The sequence below is a fragment of the Pinus tabuliformis genome, chromosome 3_2 (genome assembly GCF_031772625.1).
Source record: "Pinus tabuliformis cultivar Carrire ecotype Pingquan chromosome 3_2, CPIR1, whole genome shotgun sequence".
Classification (NCBI taxonomy): domain Eukaryota; kingdom Viridiplantae; phylum Streptophyta; class Pinopsida; order Pinales; family Pinaceae; genus Pinus; species Pinus tabuliformis.
The window spans coordinates 847,388,435-847,408,639 of record NC_142302.1 but is presented as its reverse complement, the minus strand read 5'-3'; the positions used below and the strand labels follow the sequence as shown (position 1 = coordinate 847,408,639).

General features: G+C 36.8%; 3 non-coding genes across 3 annotated transcripts; all 3 read left to right on the top strand.

Moving 5' to 3' along the window:
- The first annotated feature begins 8,154 nt into the window (after positions 1 to 8,154).
- Positions 8,155 to 8,277, top strand: LOC149183319 (small nucleolar RNA SNORD14). The gene has a single exon (XR_016257854.1). It is a non-coding gene; the product is annotated as a small nucleolar RNA SNORD14 (small nucleolar RNA).
- Positions 8,278 to 8,444: 167 nt separating this feature from the next.
- Positions 8,445 to 8,567, top strand: LOC149183318 (small nucleolar RNA SNORD14). The gene has a single exon (XR_016257849.1). It is a non-coding gene; the product is annotated as a small nucleolar RNA SNORD14 (small nucleolar RNA).
- A 339-nt stretch (positions 8,568 to 8,906) lies between these two features.
- Positions 8,907 to 8,980, top strand: LOC149183317 (small nucleolar RNA R12). The gene has a single exon (XR_016257878.1). It is a non-coding gene; the product is annotated as a small nucleolar RNA R12 (small nucleolar RNA).
- The last annotated feature ends 11,225 nt before the right edge of the window (positions 8,981 to 20,205 follow it).

The window sequence follows — 20,205 nt, the reverse complement described above, 5'->3', positions numbered from 1 at the left end:
ATTTTTGACATATAAACAGAGTTTCCGCAGCTGTTCAGCAGTTCCGCAGCTGTTCAGCAATTCCGCAGCTGTTCAGAGATTCCGCAGCCTTTTTGTTGTTTGATATGCTCCACGTGTCTTCTCAAGGAACGAGCCACATGGGCATGTTGGGTTGGATGTACACATGGATTGTATGCTATTGGTTGAGCCAAACCAGTCACGAATGCCCTTGGTCAACACAGGTATTCCCTCGGTCAAACGGTCAAGTTCTGAACGGTGGCACAGGAGCCGTGAGCAGTTGGGACACGGAACTGTAGCTGGCACCTCTTCCATGCCACGAGGACAGCTAAAGACAGGATCCAAGCATAGATTTGTCTCCCATGATGACCGTTTCCCTCAAAAGTGCACGGGGTTACCTACGTGTTTGCTGCACAAGTTAATTAGCTATGACTGCGTGTTGCTGCGTAGTTAATAGGTTAAGCTGTAGTTGCTTAGTTCACGCAGAGAGTAGTTGCCTCTGTGCTTATAAATAAGCGTGTGCCAACGCTTGTAGATTAGCTTTTGGATTATTGTAATTGCTGCGCTGATTTTGTATAAAAACTCTGTTTTAAGAAAGCTGTTCCTACATCACTTTTCACTGTATTTTTGACATGCTGTTTTTATAAAAGAAGACTGTTCTGTTCACCTTTTCGTAGCTGATCTTCTAAGTTGGTTGCGTGGATGGAGGGCCCCCATCTATGACAGCCCGTGTACATAGTGTTTGATTTCATTTTCATGCTTTCAGCAATCTTTATTTCTTTTATCATGTATAATAGCATACCATTTGATTTCATGTCATTTCATTTCCAGCCTTTATTTTAAACTGATCAGTATTGTTCTTTTGCAGGTTTTTAACCCGGGATTGTTTTTGTCTTTGTGTATTTGCTTTATATCTGATGGTATTTTCAGTTGACAGATTCAAAGTTGCTGCCTTTACTTTATTTTCGTAGCTGATTTCTAGTTTAGTTTCTCAAAGTTGTCTGCTAACATATTGATGGTCTCTTTATCATAAATTGTTCATCTTTTAGAGATCAGAATACTAATAAATTACAGCTGGCTTTGAGTACTTTTTAGACTAATCTTTAACTACTTTCTAATTGTGCTTTACATAGTACCATATGTTGGAAGCAGAGAGTTAGGAAGAGCTGAACATTATAACTAGTCTTTAAAGTAGATTTTTCTCATTTTTGATCACTTTTTAAACTCATCTCTAACTACTTCCTAATCGTGTTTTACATAGTACCATATGTTGGAAGCAGAGAGTTAGGAAGAGATAAATATTATCATTGGTTTTTAAAGTGATTTTCTTACCTTTTATTTGCAGCAGCATGAATGGTGTCTAGTGCCATTAGAAAGTGGTTCTTTGCTTTCAGTTCATTTAAAGTTATTTATTTCTTTTAAGCTTTTTCTTTGCAGTTTAGAAGGTAGTTAGAAATCACCTGTAACACACACTCACTCATCTAGAAATCACCTTACACACACACTCACTCATCTGTTTATAAAAACTCCATTTCATCTTAGGAAGATAAATTGACCACAAACAACACCCCCAAACGACAAAAAGATCTAAGAGGTTGCTCAAGTACATATAGTACACCTTCACTTCATCAGCTTACGAGCCCCGGGTTGACAATTAATGACATCAATTTAGAAACACTAAATTGACTAAACATTTTGGCGCCGTTGCCGGGGAAGTGAAATTAAGTAGCCATATTCTTAGAGAAAAAAAAAAAAAAAAAAAAAAAACATAAAAATTTCAAGGAAAGAAGTTGATAACCTATCAAAGTATGCTCTCCTCTTGCACTTCAAGGTGATCTGGAGGATCAGAAAAGAGAAAGTTATTGATTTGGTAGTTTCTTGAGTATGCTCTCTTCTTGCACCTAGAGTGAACTGGAAGATCAGAAAAAGAACTATTAACTTGACTTGAAGAAAAATAAAAAATGACATGCATAGAGCTAGAGATTCTAGGGGAAGGTTTTTAGCTAGAGCTCGAAGTTCAATTTTTACAAGTCCATCTGCTTTAAGGGATAGACAAGAGACACCTCCCTTATCTCCAACCGACACTCCTAGTCCTAGAATTCCTGGAATTCAAGAGCCAAGAGTTGACTCTCCTACACCTTCTATTGAATTTGAACCAGGAAGAGACTCTTCTCTTTCTCCTACAGAAAGACCAATTGTAATTGAGGAAGTGGAATCATCTGAAGAAGAAGGAGAAATCTCTTCTCATTCACCTTTTGTAGAGGAACCAGAAGATTTTGAAATCCCGAGGAGAACCATCATGGCAGAGGAAGAAGGAGGTGGTAGAGGTAGAGGTAGAGGAGGAGGAGGAGGAAACAACAATAACAATAATGGAGGTAGAGGTTCCCTTGGAGGAGGAAATAGAGATGGGGATAATTCATTTGGGTTTCCCATTGTTAATGAGGATTCCCGAGCCACTATGAAAAACATATCACCATCTGTCCTCCCAAATTTCCATGGGTTAAGAACTGAGGACCCTGAAACATTTTTATTTGAGTTTGAAGTGGTGTGTCGAACTTATGACTACCTGGATGATTCTCAGAAACTCAAATTGTTCCCTTCAACACTGAAGGATCAAGCCTTGAAATGGTTCATGGGGTTACTCACTCAATCCATTAGGTCTTGGGATGAAATGAAACATACATTTTTGGATAGGTATTTGGACTATTGTATGCCTACTAATCACAAGGACGAGGTTTTTAAAATGATACAAAGAGAAGATGAGAGCTTAGAAGATTTACTTGAAAGATTTCAATATAACTTGAAAAGAGCAAAAATGAGTAGCTTGGATGAAGAGACCTTAAAAGCCCTCTTATTAAAAGCCATTAGGGATGAATGGATAGATATCTTAAACATGATGGGGAAAGGGGATATTTCTCAACTTTCACTCAATGATATAGCAGAACTTTGTATCCATCTCTCAAGAGGCAAATCAAAAACTCAAAAAGGGCCTAGAGATCCTTCTCTCCTTAGAGCAAATAAATCTGCAACAGGATCAGGAAGTAGGGCTGAAATCGGCAATATGCTTGATGAATTCAAAACTGACATCTTAGGGAGTCTTAGTGAACAACTAGATACCCTTAAGATTCACAATAAACAAAAAGCAGAAGCTGAGGCTTTGGCCATTTTTTGCCCGAAATGTAGAAAGAAACATGCTTTAAGGGAATGTCCCTTGGACACACACATTGTAGAAACATGTGTAATTTGCTCAAAAACTCATGAGACTAAGGATTGTCCTTCAATACCTGGCCTCAAAGCAGTCTTTCAAGAGGATCCAGATACACTTGAATCTCTCTGTTTTATTGCAAGGAGACCTTGGCAAGGACAACAGAATCAAGGGTTTAACAACTCTATGAATTCTCAATCCCAACCAAATTGGAATCCTTGGCAACAACCTTGGCCTCAACCTCAAAATGCTTTTCAAGCATGGATGCAAAGCATGCAAAATCATTATGGGAGATTTGCTCAATTCTATCAATATCCTCCATCATTTCAGAATCAGCAGGCTCCACAACTTCCAAATCAAGGTCAACAACTATCATTGCCATACCCTCAACAACAACAACCTCCTCCACAAAATCAAAATTCTCAACTATCGCTTCAATTCCAGCAGAAATCAAATCAACTTCCCTCTCAGCCATTACCAAATCCAAATAATAGGAACCCTCAAAATGCTTACATGATGGAAGGTCAACCATTTCCTACCTATATGGTTGTTCCTCTCAATGAAGTACAACTCAGATCAGGTAGAATCTTAGATCAACCTTCTACAAGTGTTCAACAACCAAGCATTTCTGAGGAAGAATCTCTCAAAGTCAAAGAATTATTATATTATATTAATTTAATTTAATTTTTATGTAATTTAATTGAGTCAAAATGTTTACACAACAGAACATGACATTACAACATCTCTTCCATAAACCAACCTAGATCCATCTTAACTCCAGATCTACCAAGCACCAACCTAGATCCATCTTAACTCTAGATCTACCAGACGTCGAGAGGGATGAAAACCATTGGCAAAACCACATATTGTCAAAACCACTATTTTACCTCAAATTTATTTTTATTATTATTATTATTTTTAAAATATCTTGAGGTGTGAGGAATATAAATATACTATCTATACTATTAACATCCATCATGTCACTTGCAAGAATTGAACTTGGGTGGGTAGGATTTCATTCTTTCCTCCCAACCACCTGAGACAACCTCAATTAACATATAATAATAATAATAATTCTTACAGAAGAGTATAATTGGCAAAACCATGGGTTGTCAAAACTTGGAGCCCAAAAACCACTAATGGTAAACTGAGCATTTTACCTCATTTTTTTTGTATGTTTAAGTTGTATTTCCTCAAACTATCAAGTAAACCTTATACATCCATCAAGCATCATCATCTCATCTGTCACCAGGTAGGTGGTCTGAATTTGGCCAATGTAAACCATATATTTTTAACCACCTACATATAAAATAATTAGTCTCAAACTCGAGTATCAATATTTTTAGCATAACTGCACTACCTATGAAAGTACCACAAAAACAAAACTAGAGATAAACATGCAACTCAAGTATCTGAAGAGGTGATTATAGTTGGATCTCTAGCACTTGTGCCACGAGGAACATGTGAAGTTAATCCACACTGGAAATGTAGCTAAATGTGTGTAAACCTCTCCTCAATCTTGTCTAAGTAAAAATTCTAATTGCGTTGTGCCCTTTTGAAATCCTCCAAATTAGAAAAAATGTTATACCTTTATGCTTGCTTATCCATGAAAATCCTGCCAAGCAGGGTATTCATCTTCCAATACAAGGTCAAGGCTCCATAATAATGCTTCCTTTGTACCTAGGTATGCTTGGGTCAAGAATCCAAGTGGCAACATCTTCAAGAATTTTAGACTTAGAAAACACTTGTTTATCATGGATAACATAAGACTCCAAATTGTGGATTTCCTCTTGAATGTCAGGGGAAATTGCTGCTTAGAAAGTATCAACAACTTCCTAGGCCTACCGTTGAGCTTTATTATGGCCTTGGAAGCTGCGACCTCCTCCTCCATGCTTGTTGCGCATGCATTGTCATTGCATCTTCAACCAATAACACACGACCTTGTGGTTTTGGCTCTCAATATATTATACCAGGTTATATGGAATGTGGACTCCAGGCTTGCACTGCTTAAAGACCCAAACTAACAGTTGACCAACTAAGAACCAATTCGAGCTAGAAGGAGGGTAGGGCCAAATCTGGGATAGATATCTACCCCTACAATAATTCTCCACACAATGTCAACTCCTAGAGACAGTCCTAGAGGGTCGCTATTATTAAGATCCCGCAAGTGCATACTCTCTTCTAACAATGGTCCCAAAACAAGTAGAAGAATGTGAGGATAAGAAGGGTAATTAGCCTATTTCAAGTGCCCACAACTAGTGAAATACCAATAACAATGGCATTAAATACCAATTATGCTAGAAACATCATTAGAACAATGCCACTGAAAGCCACTTGAGCGTATGAGAAAATTAGAGTGAATCTTAATGCCCTTCAATTAGGGTATTTTTGAGGTCTAAAACGGGTCTCCTAAGGAAATTATAAAATAATAGTGGAAATAATAAAATAAGATTAGATTACATCATCAAATTTTAGAGAGAAAAAAGAAAAAACTATTTTTTCAACTTGTATTTTCAACTTATCTCACTATGAGTTTACTCAAATTTCGAGCGGAAACACTCGTTGGATGCGAAATTTGATTCCTCGTCCAAGGAGTACCCATGTTGCATACTTTTGATGGACTCTACTACAAAAAATGAGAAATACATGGAAAACGTGATTGTAATCAGGTTTTTCGATGTATTTCTCATTTTTTGTGTAGCAGGGTCCATAAAAAGTATCCAACATGGGTACTCCCTCGATGAGGAATTAAATTTTACATCCAATAAGTACCCCTGCTCGAAATTTGAGTAAGAATTTAGGGAGATAAGTTGAAAATATAGTTTTATTATTTTATTATTTTTTAATCTTTTTATTTTTTTACTCAAAAAATGGTGAATCATCCCCTATGGTTGACATCATCATATTGAATCTTATTGGTTCTTATAAAGTTTATTTTGGTTGTACATTTTTCTTAGGAGGCCCATTTGAGACCTCAAAATTCCCCTAATGAAAAACCTTTCTCGATATGTACCAAACAAAATTTAGAGCGAACATGAATATTGAGAGGTTCCCAACCAAGATGCAGAGATAACCATTCATTACATACTCGAGAAGTGACTCGCTCCAACTCGACATAGTTGCGTCGTAGCTTACGAGAACACCCATGTAGGGGAGCTTAACACTCTCCTCTCTGTCTACGTCTTCCACACTCGTCCGCAACAACTTCCATCGCTCAAACCTTCATGCAACCCATAGTACATAAACCCCAGTGCCTCTTGCGATGATTGCCATCAAAAGCGGTCCTCTGAACCATAACTAGTGCTTGTCCAATCTCCTTCGCTTAAAGTTACCCCCTATTTTCTCTCCTGAAATAAGGAAACAAATCGATACCACCCTATATGTGTCAACACCCAAAAACCTCCCCCCACCAACTTCGAGTCTTTGTGAGGCATCCTTTCGTTAAGAGTAGTAAAGCCACATGCGTTGTGCATGTAAGGGGGCGACCACATCACCCCGAGAATTAACTCTCCCCTCCGATCCAAGGTGGCGGGCATAACCTCCTATTCTTCTATTTCTCTTGGGAGTCACCCCATTGGGAGGAGTATTTTCCTCGATTTAATTTTAATTTTTATTGAGTCAAAATATTTACATGACAAGACATTACAATATCTCTTACACATTAAGTTGGAGAGCACTTCTTACTATACTTAGAAGTGACCTAACATCATATTATATTTGGAAATGATGATAGAATATATACAATTAAAAAATAACATAAAATTAATGATATATTAAAGTTTATATGTTATAATGATTTATTAAAAAATAAGGAAAAAAATAAAATAAAATGTTTTCAAAATATGTAAATTTCAACAAAATTCATGGTTCAATTCATCGTTCCATACCAATCATGGTTGCGCTTGAATGATGTTTTGAAAAGCCATAGTCTAACCACATTGCTTGTTTGCCTTGAAAATCATGGAAATTCCAGCGATATTTTGATAAAATATGCCAGGGTTTTTTTTTCTAAATCCAAGTTAAAGTTGTCAAACATCAATATTTTGGGTGCCTCAAAGGTTTTTGATGGTGCTGAATCCATTTCCACCATCAAAAACATGATTCAAACACTGCAAGATTTTTGGAATTTTTTTTTCCCGGATTCCAACCACTTTTGACCGTTCGAGCAATTCCTCTGCGTCCGTAGACGACTCATTTCGAAAATGCGTTGCCGATTATTATGGTGAAATTAATGATTATATTCATCTTTCCACACCAATCATGGTTACACTAGCGTGCCCGTATTTGGGATTTTATCAGAAACTAAAACGGTAAGGGGAGAATTATTTGGGATTTTATCAGAAACTAAAACGGTAAGGGGAGAATTTAGAGATTGGAATTGTCACTAATGAGATTTTTTAGAGTTTTCGATGAATTTTTAGTAGGAATTTGGCAATTTTTTTGTGGTGAAATCTTGATTTGCTTTGTTTAAACCGATTTTTTCACTATATATATATGATTTAGTGCCCTCCAAAACTCTTGGGTACTTTGATTGTGAAAAATTCATCTTTCAAATTTGTGATTTCAATTAATATAGCAATAAATCCAACAAGATTTTGAACAAATTAAAATGAAAAATAAATTAGAAAACTTTCCAAAAAATAACACTTAAAACCACTCATTTAGAGTTAGGGTAAATGAGTTAGGGTTAGCGTTATGGTAGGGTTAGGGTTTGAAGAGAGGCGCCGTGACCCTTCTTTTTATAGCGATTGGTATCGTAGTAATAAGATACAGTTTCAGCTTCGTTCGCCTGTACCTCTTCTTTTTGTAGTGATTGGTATAGATTCGCAGTAATAAGATACAGTTTCAGCTTCGTTCGCCTGTACCTCTTCTTTCTGTAGTGATTGGTATCGATTCGCAGTAATAAGATACAGTTTTAGTCTGTGTGTTTGTCACATATTGTAAAATGGGGTTGTCGATGATGTTAAAAGAAAGGCCTGTTTCTCAAAATATCCGCAGTGGCCGCCTGAGGGCTTTCGCCTTGCCGGGCTTGAGAGCCGTTGCTGCTTTTAAACCTTCCTTGGATGTCTGAGACCCCTTCTTTCTCATTAGGGTAAGGGTTAGGGTAGGGTTGCAGGTGAAATGATAGGGTTAGGGTTGAAGAGAGGCGGTGTGCCCCTTCTATTTATATGGTGCTTGGTATCTGCCAATGAGATATAGTTTCATGTTCCTCTGTGTGTTTGTCTCTAATTGTCAATGGCGTGGTCAATGATGATAAAAGAAAGGCCTGTTTCTCAAGACATCCGCAGTGGCCGCCTGAGGGCTTTCGCCTCGCCGGGCTTGAGAGCCATTGCTGCTTTTAAACCTTCCTTGGATGTCTGAGACCACTGCTTTCTCATCCGATTATTTTAACAATTTTGTTGTTCCGCATTAGATGCAAGAACTGCCTGTATTTAGGTTTTGCTTTATGTGCCGTTTCACTTAACATTCGCAGTGGCTGCCTGAGGGCTTTGGTTTTTTGTCGTGCTTGAGAGCCTTTTGATGTTTTCAACCTTTGGATGTTTGAGGTCCCTATTTTCTAGTTCAATTTTTTTTTGCAACTTTTTAACTTGTCAGTATCTCATGTTGGAATTCTGTTCATTTCGGTTTTTCTGTGTCTGGATTGCCTTTCTCTGAGATGCTTATTGTTGAAGGTTTGGAGTGAAATGTATGGGCAGCGTGGATGATGTGGATGACGACAGAAATCCGGATTTCCACTGATGTGCAATGTGATTTCACAACCAGCTACTTCTGACACATCGTAACTGGCTATGGCTTATATGTGATTTTAACTGTTAAGTTTTCTGAGTTCTCTTTTATGGAGCTGGTTCTAATTGTGTGCGCATATCTTGTGCGAATATTGTTTCTTGTTTTTTTGATTATTTTCACAGGTTATACGCTTTCAATTGGGAGGGCATTGTCAACGGGCATATCCTTTCATTGCTTTCTCTGAATTTAACCGAGGAACAGGTCGCTCCAGATTTAGCAAGCGAGATTAATTGTTGCTTTAGGTAAGTAACACTATTTTTTAGTTATTTAGGATTGATGACTTTTCCGTAATAAAAGTCTAAACCTAATGGGCAGGTGATCCCTGAGATAAAACCCTAACCCTAATAAAGCTGCCGTTGGTTTTACATCTGTGCATTGCTCTCGCCTATCGTACTGGTCACCCTATGTGAAGTCCAATCTGTGGCGATTTCTGGTTTGAGGAGTTTTTAGACGATACATTTCAGAATCTTGACTACTGTTCTGTTTGAGAGATTATTAGGCTGTAGAGGTATAAGTCTTGGAAGATGGCTCAGAATGGGCAGCATTATAAGACCTGTGTGGTATGAGTGGATTTCGAAAGAACTGGTGCATTCGGGGATTTCGTTGATGTGCCAGCTGTAGGGATCGAAGACTGGAGCCACTGTCTGAAAAGTTAAGACTCGGCAATATCTTCGAGGGTGTCTCTGAAGATGTCTGCAAGGGGGTGTAGGAAATGGGGTAAAGAGGTCCAGATGGTAACTGTGCTCCTAATGTTGGCCTGGGTCCCCTGATGGCAACTGTCATCCCATTGCTCGCCTTAAGAGAGCGATGAATGGTAAATGGTGCATGCGAGACATGATCGCCAGTTGCCTAGAGGTTCAACAAAAACAGCAAGTTGTTCTCGAGAAGATGGATAGAACAGAGACAACTCAGGAGGAGCTGGCTGTCATAAATTAACTCAACTTGATCCACAGGCAAACAGCAAGTGGTTCTCAAGAAGAAAATGTATACTCCTCTTTGAAGTGTTCGTTGTCTGTTTTTAGGAACAGAGAGCTCAGGAAGGAGTTGGCTGTCATTAAATAGATGTCAATAACTTGATCCACTGGCCATTGAGGGCTAGGTTCACACTTCGAAGGCCACGCTATGTCACTACCAGGCCAAGCAAACAGAATAAAGCAAAGCGCAAAAGCAAGGATGTAAATAGCGAGTGTCACAACAAAAACAGATTCTTAAAATAGAAGGAAATGGGTTATAGACCTTGGAGACAGAAGTGAGAATGATTTCGGCGTTGCGGCAAAAACTAACTGGAAACCAGCTAAATTTTCCCCACCATAAAAGAACTCATGGTATCTAAAATCTTAAAAAATCTCATGTATCTAAAATCTTAAAACTTTATACTTATAATCTTGATTTTTCAAAATTTCTGCGTGGAATTTCTTTCTCAATTTTCTTTCACCCGTCGAAAAAATTCTTATGGTATCTCAAATTTTATAGACTAATCTTGATTTTTCAAAATTTCAATTTCATGGTATTTAAAATCTTATATAAACTTTTGATTTTTCAAAATTTCAATCTCATCTATCTAAAACCTTGTAAAGTTATAATCTTGATTTCTCAAATTTTAATCTCATGGTATCTAAATTGTTAAAACTTATAGTTATAATCTTGATTTCTCAAAATTTTGAAATCAAAATTTTAATGTCATGCTATCTAAATTGTTAAAACTTTATAGTTATAATCTTGATTTCTCAAAATTTTGAAATCAAAATTTTAATGTCATGGTATCTAAATTGTTAAAACTTTATAGTTATAATCTTGATTTCTCAAAATTTTGGCCAGCAATTCCAGGAATTCTTATTGCAGTGTAAATTTCAATCTCATGGCCAGCAATTCCAGGAATTCTTATTGCAGTGTAAATTTCAATCTCATTTTATCTAAAATCTTAAAATTTTATAGTTATAATTTTGATTTCATAAAATTTTGGTTATGAATTTCTATTGTAGCCTAAATGTGTAACCCAGATTTTCCAAATTTTTGTCCCCAAAAAAATAAAAAATATCTCAAATCTTCTAAAATCTTAAAACTTTATAGATATAATCTTGATTTTTCAAAATTTCTGATAGGAATTTCCATCTTAACTCAAATTTTCCAAACTCAAATTTTCCAAAATTTCTGTTTACTTATATATATATTTTTATGAAATTTTTATTGTTTTCCCTACAAATTTAAAACCTCTTTAAAATTTCCATTGTTTTTCAAACAAATTTAAAGCCTTGTTATATTGTGATCTCTTTTTTTTATTCACTTCATATTGTGATCTCTTTTTTTTATTCACTTCATCCAAATTTCTGCCAAAAATTTACATTGTAACTCAAATTTTCCAAATTTTCTGTTAGCTTTTCCATTGTTTTCTAAACAAATTTAAAACCTTGTTATATTGTGATCTCTTTTTTTTTATTCACTTCATCCAAATTTCTGCCAAAAATTTACATTGTAACTCAAATTTTCCAAATTTTCTGTTAGTTTTTTTTTTTTTTTTGCAAATTTAAAACCTCATTCGTAAAAATTTCTATTGTTTTCCAAAATTTAAAACCTCGTTATCTTGTGATTTCTTTATTTTTTATTCACTTCTCTATTTTCTGATTTCTTTATTTTTTATTCACTTCTCTATTTTCTGACAAGAGACCAAAAAAAAAGAAAAAAAAGGGAGAGTTGATCCTCTTAATTTGACTTTTCTGATGAGAGACATTATTGGAGTTGATCCCCTCTTAATTTGACTTTTCTGATGAGAGACATTATTGGCGTTGATCCCCTCTTAATTTGACTTTCTTTGATGGGAGACAAGAATGGAGTTGATCCCCATCTTAATTTGACTTTCTTGATGAGAGACCAGAATGGAGTTGATCTCCCTCTGAATTTGACAAGTGCAATTTGAGCAATTAAACATTCGACATGTATTGTGGCCAACAAGATTAAAGAAATGATTTGTGAAACCATTTGAGCCCAAAGGCTTCAACTGGTGGTGCGCTCAGATCCCCTCCTGGCGCACATTGTTTATCCTTACTTGCTGGTACCTTTGGAAATGGAGGAATGAATGCATTTTTCAGAACTCCAGACGGGCCCTTGATTCTATCCTGATCCAAATCATGGGCAATCTGCCTCCTGCAGATTAATCTCCAATCCAGCTCTGTTTTTTCATATACAGCATATTTCGGCACTTTCTCTTCAATGCTGATGTTTTTTCTTACTGGACTGACTCTCTCAATCTTTTTTGGATGATCTGTTTCTGTCTTGTAGCGACAATTGTGTTTTTTGGTTCATGGTTTTTTAACATGCCTATGTGCTGCGCTCTTTTGCTCTAGGCGGAGCTCAATGTTTCACACTGGCTTTTCTCTATAAAATCAGTGACTATGTATATATGCTGCCTCATCAGTACGCTCTAATGGAACAGTAGCTTTGTCTTCTTGCTGTTTTCACACAGATATGATATGTATTTTGACCTCTATATTTTCTTAATATAACTATTCTGATTTTCTCTCGGAAAAAAAGAAAAAGACTTTACGTAGATTCCATATAGCTTAAACGATTTCCTCTTTAGATATTTCTTATTTATTATTACATATTTCCTAGATTCTATGTTTATTGTTCTTAGATGTGACGAGGGAAGTGATGCCCTTGTCAAACGCATTAATTTTGCATATTTGAAATATTTTCCTCATGTGTTGCTTACTTCCATTTATCCGTCGATTTTAAATTTCCATCCCAATAAAGTTGCTGAAAATAACATAGTTCCTAAGTTGTAAGGCCTTGCTGTAAAAAAAAATAGTTCTTAAGTTTAACATAGTTACTAAGTTGTAAGGCCTTGTTGTGAAAAAAATTGGTGCTTCTGAGCTTTATAGGTTTATATCGCCTTGCTGGGAAAAAATTTGCTGCTTCTATACCTAAATTTTAATCATAAGCTTTACCGGTTTACATCACCATTACTCTACTCCTTTTACATGTTTTATATATTTGTTGGGCAAGTCCCCTTTGTTGACAATCATTTCACTCGTGGTTATTTATAGTTTTATGATAAATTACGATTCAAAGAGTTACACTCTCTCCTTTTCTAAGGGGAGGATATGGTTTTCTATCTTTATACATTAGTTAATATGTGTAATTTAAAGAATTCTAAAAAATTGTATTTATTAGGGTAGAAATGTTTAAATGTTTTTTAATATAATAGAGATGATTTATCTTGTGTAATACGTAGATGATGTAATAGATGATGTAATAACTTATATGGTTTAGGATTTTGACTTGTTAAAATATATTGAAAAAAATAAAAAAAAAAGATAATAAAATTGATAATTTTTATAACTTATGGTATTTTTAACTTGATTTTTCACATGGTATTATTTTTCTTTTTAAATTGTTGCTCTTGCCCGCTTTAACATAGAGATGTATTAGAGATGTAAGGTGTTGTTTATTGATATTTTTTTTTAAGAAATCCAATCTTTGGAGTGTTTGAATCCTTTTCTTGTTGGTGGAAATGATTTTAGCACCATCAAGAACCCCTTAGGGCACCCAAATTCTTTAAATTTGATAGATGTAGCGCAAATTTCCAAAAAAATTGTGAAAATTTCCATAGTTTTTAAGGGAAAATTTTGGCCTTGTTAGGCTATGACAAGATGTAATGTCTTTTTAACATTTGGACTTGATCATTTTGCATGATGATAATAGTACCATTGACTACCATCTCGAGGATGGGTTGTTTTACACTTTGGGATAAATTATGTTCCTAAAGGTTAGCGACACCAACCTGTTCTTTGGACATGTCTGAGTGCACTTTGGGATACCAAGGAGCATCATTTCAGACAGGGACACAAAATTTCTCGAGCATCATTTTAGACAGGGACACACAATTTCTCAATGCAGTATGGACTACATTGTGGGAGAAGATGGACACAAAGTTGAGGAGATCCACAATTAGATGGGTAGACAAAAGTAGGCAACAAAACTTTGGTCTAACTTCTGAGGGGCTACAACCAAAAGCATTGGTCTAACTTCTGAGGGGCTACAACCAAAAGCATCCAAAGACCCGGGTTGAAAATTTGGTATGTATACAACATTCTTACAATAGAACATTGCACACTTTTACATGAAAGCTCCCATTTGAAACTTGTTTTGGATATTTTCCGCCTTTCCCTATGGATATTGCACATGGTCAACATAGAGGAGTGATGGAAGATCTTACAAGAGACACCTTGTGGGCTAATTCTTTTATAGAGAAGGTTAGACATATCCATATATAGGTAAAAGAGACATTGTAATGTCACAAGGGAAATATAAGGCTAGGCATGATCAACATAGAATAGAGAAATCATTCAAGGTAGGAGACAAAGTATTGCTACAATTGCATAAGGAGAGGCTACAAGAGTTTGGTAAGAAAATCAAGGCTCTTTGGTATGATTCCTTTGAGACACTGGAAAATGTGGGTGATAATGTCTATCCACTCAATTTACCACCATATATGCATATTTACTCAATTGTGAATGTAGAGAATCTGAAACTCTGATTTTTCCATGCTAGATTAGGAAGAGGAACAAGTCTTACATTTTGTGGAGGATTTGACACCAGATGCTCAGGAAAAGTTGACAGAAGATATTATTTTGCAGGAAGAGGTCAAAAGCTACAAGATAACATGACCATTGGCAAATTGAGTTGAAACGATAACTTCCAAGCAAAGTTAAATGGTACCCCTGAGAGGTGGAGGAAAATTTTGCTCACCTCATTCAGTAGAATCTTTTTGGGACCAAAAGCTTTCCAAAATGGGAGGTGTGATCTGAATTGGATCATTATATTTTTTGTCACCCATCTCGACGCTTTTAGAGTGGAAAAAGTGGAGGAATAAGTTCGTAGGACCTTTTTTTTATCGGCGAGACCCAGATTGGAAAATTGGGTTTTGAAACCTTTCAAGAGCGTTTTGAGGCAACAAACAACATTATCTTGGAGGTAAAAATTTTCTAATTTAGTGTTGTACCTTTTTTTCTATTCTATACACGAAGGCCTTTCCAGTGATGCAAGAATCACGTCAATTAGAGTCTGAGTGCGAAAGTTATGTCACTCAAAAGTTGACCTTCATGTTTTTACCACTGTAATTCGAGAGGATGCCACATCAACCCCCATAATTCATGCAATAGTGTTTAACCACGTGATTATGATGAAGAGACTCTAGAAAAGTCTATATTGTAACTCTCGTTAAGCGTTGGGGGAGTCAAACATAACCACTAGTAGGTTATTAGACTATGTTATAACCGGACCACTAAGAGGAAAAGGGATTCAGTTGAGGGAGTCAAACATAACCACTAGTAGGCTATTAGACTATGTTATAACCGGACCACTAAGAGGAAAAGGGATTCATTTCTTTCGAGTGCATTTGTTCCATAACTAAACAAAAAGTAGCCAAGAGGGCTAAGAGATAGAACATACATAAATGATTTGTGCACTGTAGTAGTCCACGGGGCATAGGCCATACTTCTTTGTACTTGCAACCATATTCCATTCAAAGAAAGAGAGCGGAACAACTTCACCTTGCAGTGGGGTTTTTCTCCCGAAAGGGTTTCCGAGGTCATATCTTGTGTCAAATGTGTGTGAGCTTTTTTTCACCCTTCTCTATTTTCTGCATAATTTTAATTCCCATGTATAAATTAGATTTTGGATTTTTAAGTATAATTTTATCAGATCTGTTGTGACGAATTCTCTAGTGGAATATCCACAATAGTTTACAAATCAAAAGATGGCCATGGAATTCTTAGAAGCAATACTCTTACTAAGGTGTTGGGTAAATGAAATGGTAATTTTGGTGATGAGAAGACCAATGCAATTGATGTGCTACTAGTTGAGGGGTTGAAGAACAATATCTTGAGCGTGGGTCAGATGGTAGATGGAGGCAAGGAAGTGATCTTCAACTCCAAAGGATATTGCATCAAGAAAATGAAGTTAAAGAGTGGTTTCCAAAGGAATTAGAACCCTGTACATTGTGTACGTGTTGAAGAAATTTGATAGAAATTGCAACTGCTCAAGAATTCTAACTGAAAATCATGAGACACAATTCTACTCTACTGATCTGCGAAATTAAATTCACAATTTAGAACAACATGCATAGACATGCCATAAACAAAACCACAAATACAAAGTGATTTCTAGGGGAACCCAACTGGGAAAACCCCTCAAGCCTCTTTTGCATTAATCAGTTGAATTGAGAAACTATTACAATTCCTAGCTCCAACTCTGAGCACAACCTGTAAAAAAATAATTGTTCTCTTGTTCAATGATAGATTCTAGTCCTAATTTTAATTCCCATGTATACATTAGATTTTCGATTTTTAAGTGTAAGTTTATCAGATATGTTGTTACGAATTCTCTAGTGGAATATCCATAATAGTTTACAGATCAAAAGATGACCATGGAATTCTTGGAAGCAATACTCTTGCTAAGGTGTTGGGTAAATGAAATGGTAGTTTTGGTGATGAGAAGACCAATGCAACTGATGTGCTACTAGTTGAGGGGTTGAAGCACAATATCTTGAGCGTGGGTCAGATGGTAGATGGAGGCAAGGAAGTGATCTTCAATTCCAAAGGATGTTACTTCAAGAAAAAGAAGTTAAAGAGTGGTTTCCAAAGGAATTAGAACCCTGTACATTGTGTATGTGTTGAAGAAATTTGATAGAAATTACCACTGCTCAAGAATTCTAACTGAAAATCATAAGACAATTCTACTCTACTGATTTGCAAAATTAAATTCACAATTTAGAACAACATGCATAGACATGCCATAATCAAAACCACAAATACAAAGTGATTTGTAGGGGAACCCAACTGGGGAAAACCCCTCAAGTCTCTTTTGCATTAATCGGTTGAATTGAGAAACTATTACAATTCCTAGCTCAATGATAGATTATGGCCAACTTTTAGCCAAATATCAATTCATTAAGGCTTCTATTTCCTCGCGCAATTCTTGAGAAAATTAGCCCCTATTTTTTAGGGATTTTCCTCCAATTGATTGTGTAATTCCCAATGATTGATCATATGGCTGCATGCAACACTTGTACACTCAAACTAGTTTACAACTGCGTGTTACACTGCCTTGTCATCTCCACTTCAGCTAGGGAACTCAAATTCTCTACATGCACTATCTATTTTAGGATGTTTGATCAATTAACTAACAAATCTTTGAGTTAGACTGACTCTAACAATAGTTAAAGGTCAGTTAATTGAATACAACTGAAAATAATTGAACTAGATTACAAAATTTAGCAATAACACATGCTTAACTAAACTCCAAGTCCTCTAATTCGAATTTACTGAGTAAACTAAGTGACACAAGCCATGTCACACTATTTAACTTCTTCCAAGTTGTCATTTTGATGTGGAAATTCAATTTACTCAATTTGACTAAGGCTAAAGTCAAATTGAGCCTTTCTTGCTACATTTTTTCAACACTCCCTCTTAGCAACAAAGAGATTTTCCACCACCACTATCTTGAACTTATGGAATTCAAATTTACCTCTTGATAATGCCTTTGTCAAGATGTCAACATCTTGCTTCTCAGTTGGAATGCACTGTAGCAATATAATTCTCCTCTACACAGTCCCGCAAATGATGATACCATATATCAATGTGCTTGGACTTGTAATGAAATATCAGATTCTCAGAGAGCTTAATGCAACTATGATTATCACAATATATCAATGTTGGATCCATCTCTTGACTGAATAGTCCCACAAGTATTTTTCTCATTTAGATTGCTTCACACGCTACTTGACTTGCAACCATGTATTCAGCCTTTGCTGAGCTGAGTGCCACAAACCTTTGCATTTTGCTAAACTTGGAAATAGTTGCGGACCCAACATTGGAGATAAAACTTGATGTACTTTTCCTGTCAAATAGACTCCTTGCCCAATCTGCATCGGTGAAGCCTTGCAGCTTCACTCCCTTTGTTCGTTTGTACCATAAACCATACCGTGTAGTGCCTCTGAAGTACTGTAACATATGCTTTGTTGCCTTAAAATATAATTTGGTAGGCCTCACCATAACTTGTCTACGTTGATTGACTACATAGCACATGTCGGGTCGTGTGATCACAAGATACGTCAATGAACCCACTAGCCGCCTGTAAATGGTAGCATCAACCTCTTCACTTGAAGCAACATTCTCCTTCCTCCAGTTTGTAGCTATAGGTGTGTCCACGGGCTTACAATTCTCCATGTGAAATCTCTGAAGTATCTCGGTAGCGTACTTGCCTTGAGACACAAACAATTCACCATCACCTTCCCATACTTCCAACCTGAGGAAGTAATGCATGAGGCCCATATCTTTCATCTCAAAATCCCTTGCAAGATCCTCTTTGCAAGAGTGGATCCACTGCTCATAACTTGTCAATATTAAATCATTGACATACAAAACAAAAATAAACACCTTACCATCTACCACAATGTGATAGAGATTCGCATTTGCTTCACTTTTAATGAAGTTCAATCCTTTGAGATAACTATCGATCCAAGTGTACCCATGCTCGGGGCGCCTATTTGAGACCATACAATGCTCTCTTGAGTTTGCACACATGCGACTCTCGATCATATGTCTCAAATCCATGGTTGCTCTATGTAAATTTCCTCCTCAACAACACCATTGAGAAATGTGGTCTTCACATCAATTTGGTGGGTTTTCCACCCGATCTGTGTAGCCAATCCTAGAATGGATCTGATTGAGAAATACCTTGCAACTAGTGCAAACATTTCCTCATAGTCCACTCCCTCTACGTGAGAGAATCCTTTGGACACAAATCTGGGCTTGTACTTCTTGATGCTCCCATCTGTTACATGCTTTACTTTGTAGATCCATCTTCAACCAACCACTAATTTCCTTTTTGGCGTCGACACCACCTCCCATACACTGTTATTTATGATGAATTCGTATTCTTCCACCATGGCATCAACCAAAACTGGTTGAGCAACTGCTTCCTCAAATGAAGGCTCTATCTCATTGAGCTCTGTCAGGAGAGCCTTGTACCCAATGTACCTATCAGCTGACCTCCTCTTCTTGCACTGTGATGTGGGGGCTCCCACATTCTTCCTTGCATCATGTAACAATCTATCAACATCTCTGGTTCTCTTTCTCCCCTCTCTGGAAGATTCAGGTTGAATGGGTGCCTCCACTCTGCCTCTTGTTTGCTTCTTTGCATGTGGTTGCTCCACACCTTTCTGAAGCTCCTCCTTTGGAGCTAGAAGCTCCTGTTTTTGTGGGATACTCAACACTCATTCCAAAGAGCATCTCATAGCCTTGTCCTCATCAAACTTTACATCTCTCCTCACAACTATCATCCTCAGTGAAGGAAGATACACCCAGTAAATGTGTGGAGTTTTGATGTATCCTACAAAATCTCCCAACTATGTTGTAGGCTTAAGTTTCTTCCTCGAATCCTTGGAGACACAAAAATAAACTGAAGCTCCAAAAATTCTGAAATGAGAGACATTAGGATTTCTCCCAGAGAAAGCTTCCTCTGATGTGATCATGCCAAAGAATCCTATGAGGACTCTAGTTCTACAAGTAGACTACGGTGTTGCATGCTTCTGCCCATAGATGCAATGGTAGCTCCTGATCATGCAACATGGCCCTTGCTGCTCCAACTATGCTCATGTTTTTCCTCTCAGCTACCCCATTTTGTTGTGGGTTATGGGGTGTCAACTCTCTTCAAATGTCTTATTTCACACAAATATTTGAAGGCATGCGAAAAAAAATCACCTCCACTGTCGCTCTTGAGAGCCTTCACCTTCTTCCCAATCTCCTTCTCCACCAGTGCCTTGAATTCAACAAACTTGGAGAAAAATTCATCTTTCTTCCGCATGAAGAAGATCCAACATTTTCTAGAAAAATCATCAATAAAAATAACATAGTACTTATGTCTTGCTGTGGAGGCTATAGAAAAGGGTCCACAAACATTAGAGTGGACTTGCTCCAAGATTGCATCTACTCTGCTCTCACGATCATGGAAAGTGGATTTAACATATTTCCCCAATGTGCAACCCTTGCAAACATCCTGCTGGTCAAGGGAGCCTTTAGGGAGGCCAGTGGTAATTTGTTGCATGATCTTTAAGGCACCATGGTGTAGATGACCCAATCTCTTGTGCCAAAGTTCACCAACATCTCTACTTGACACTTTATCAACCTTGTTGCTCAATGCAGTGCAATTTCCCA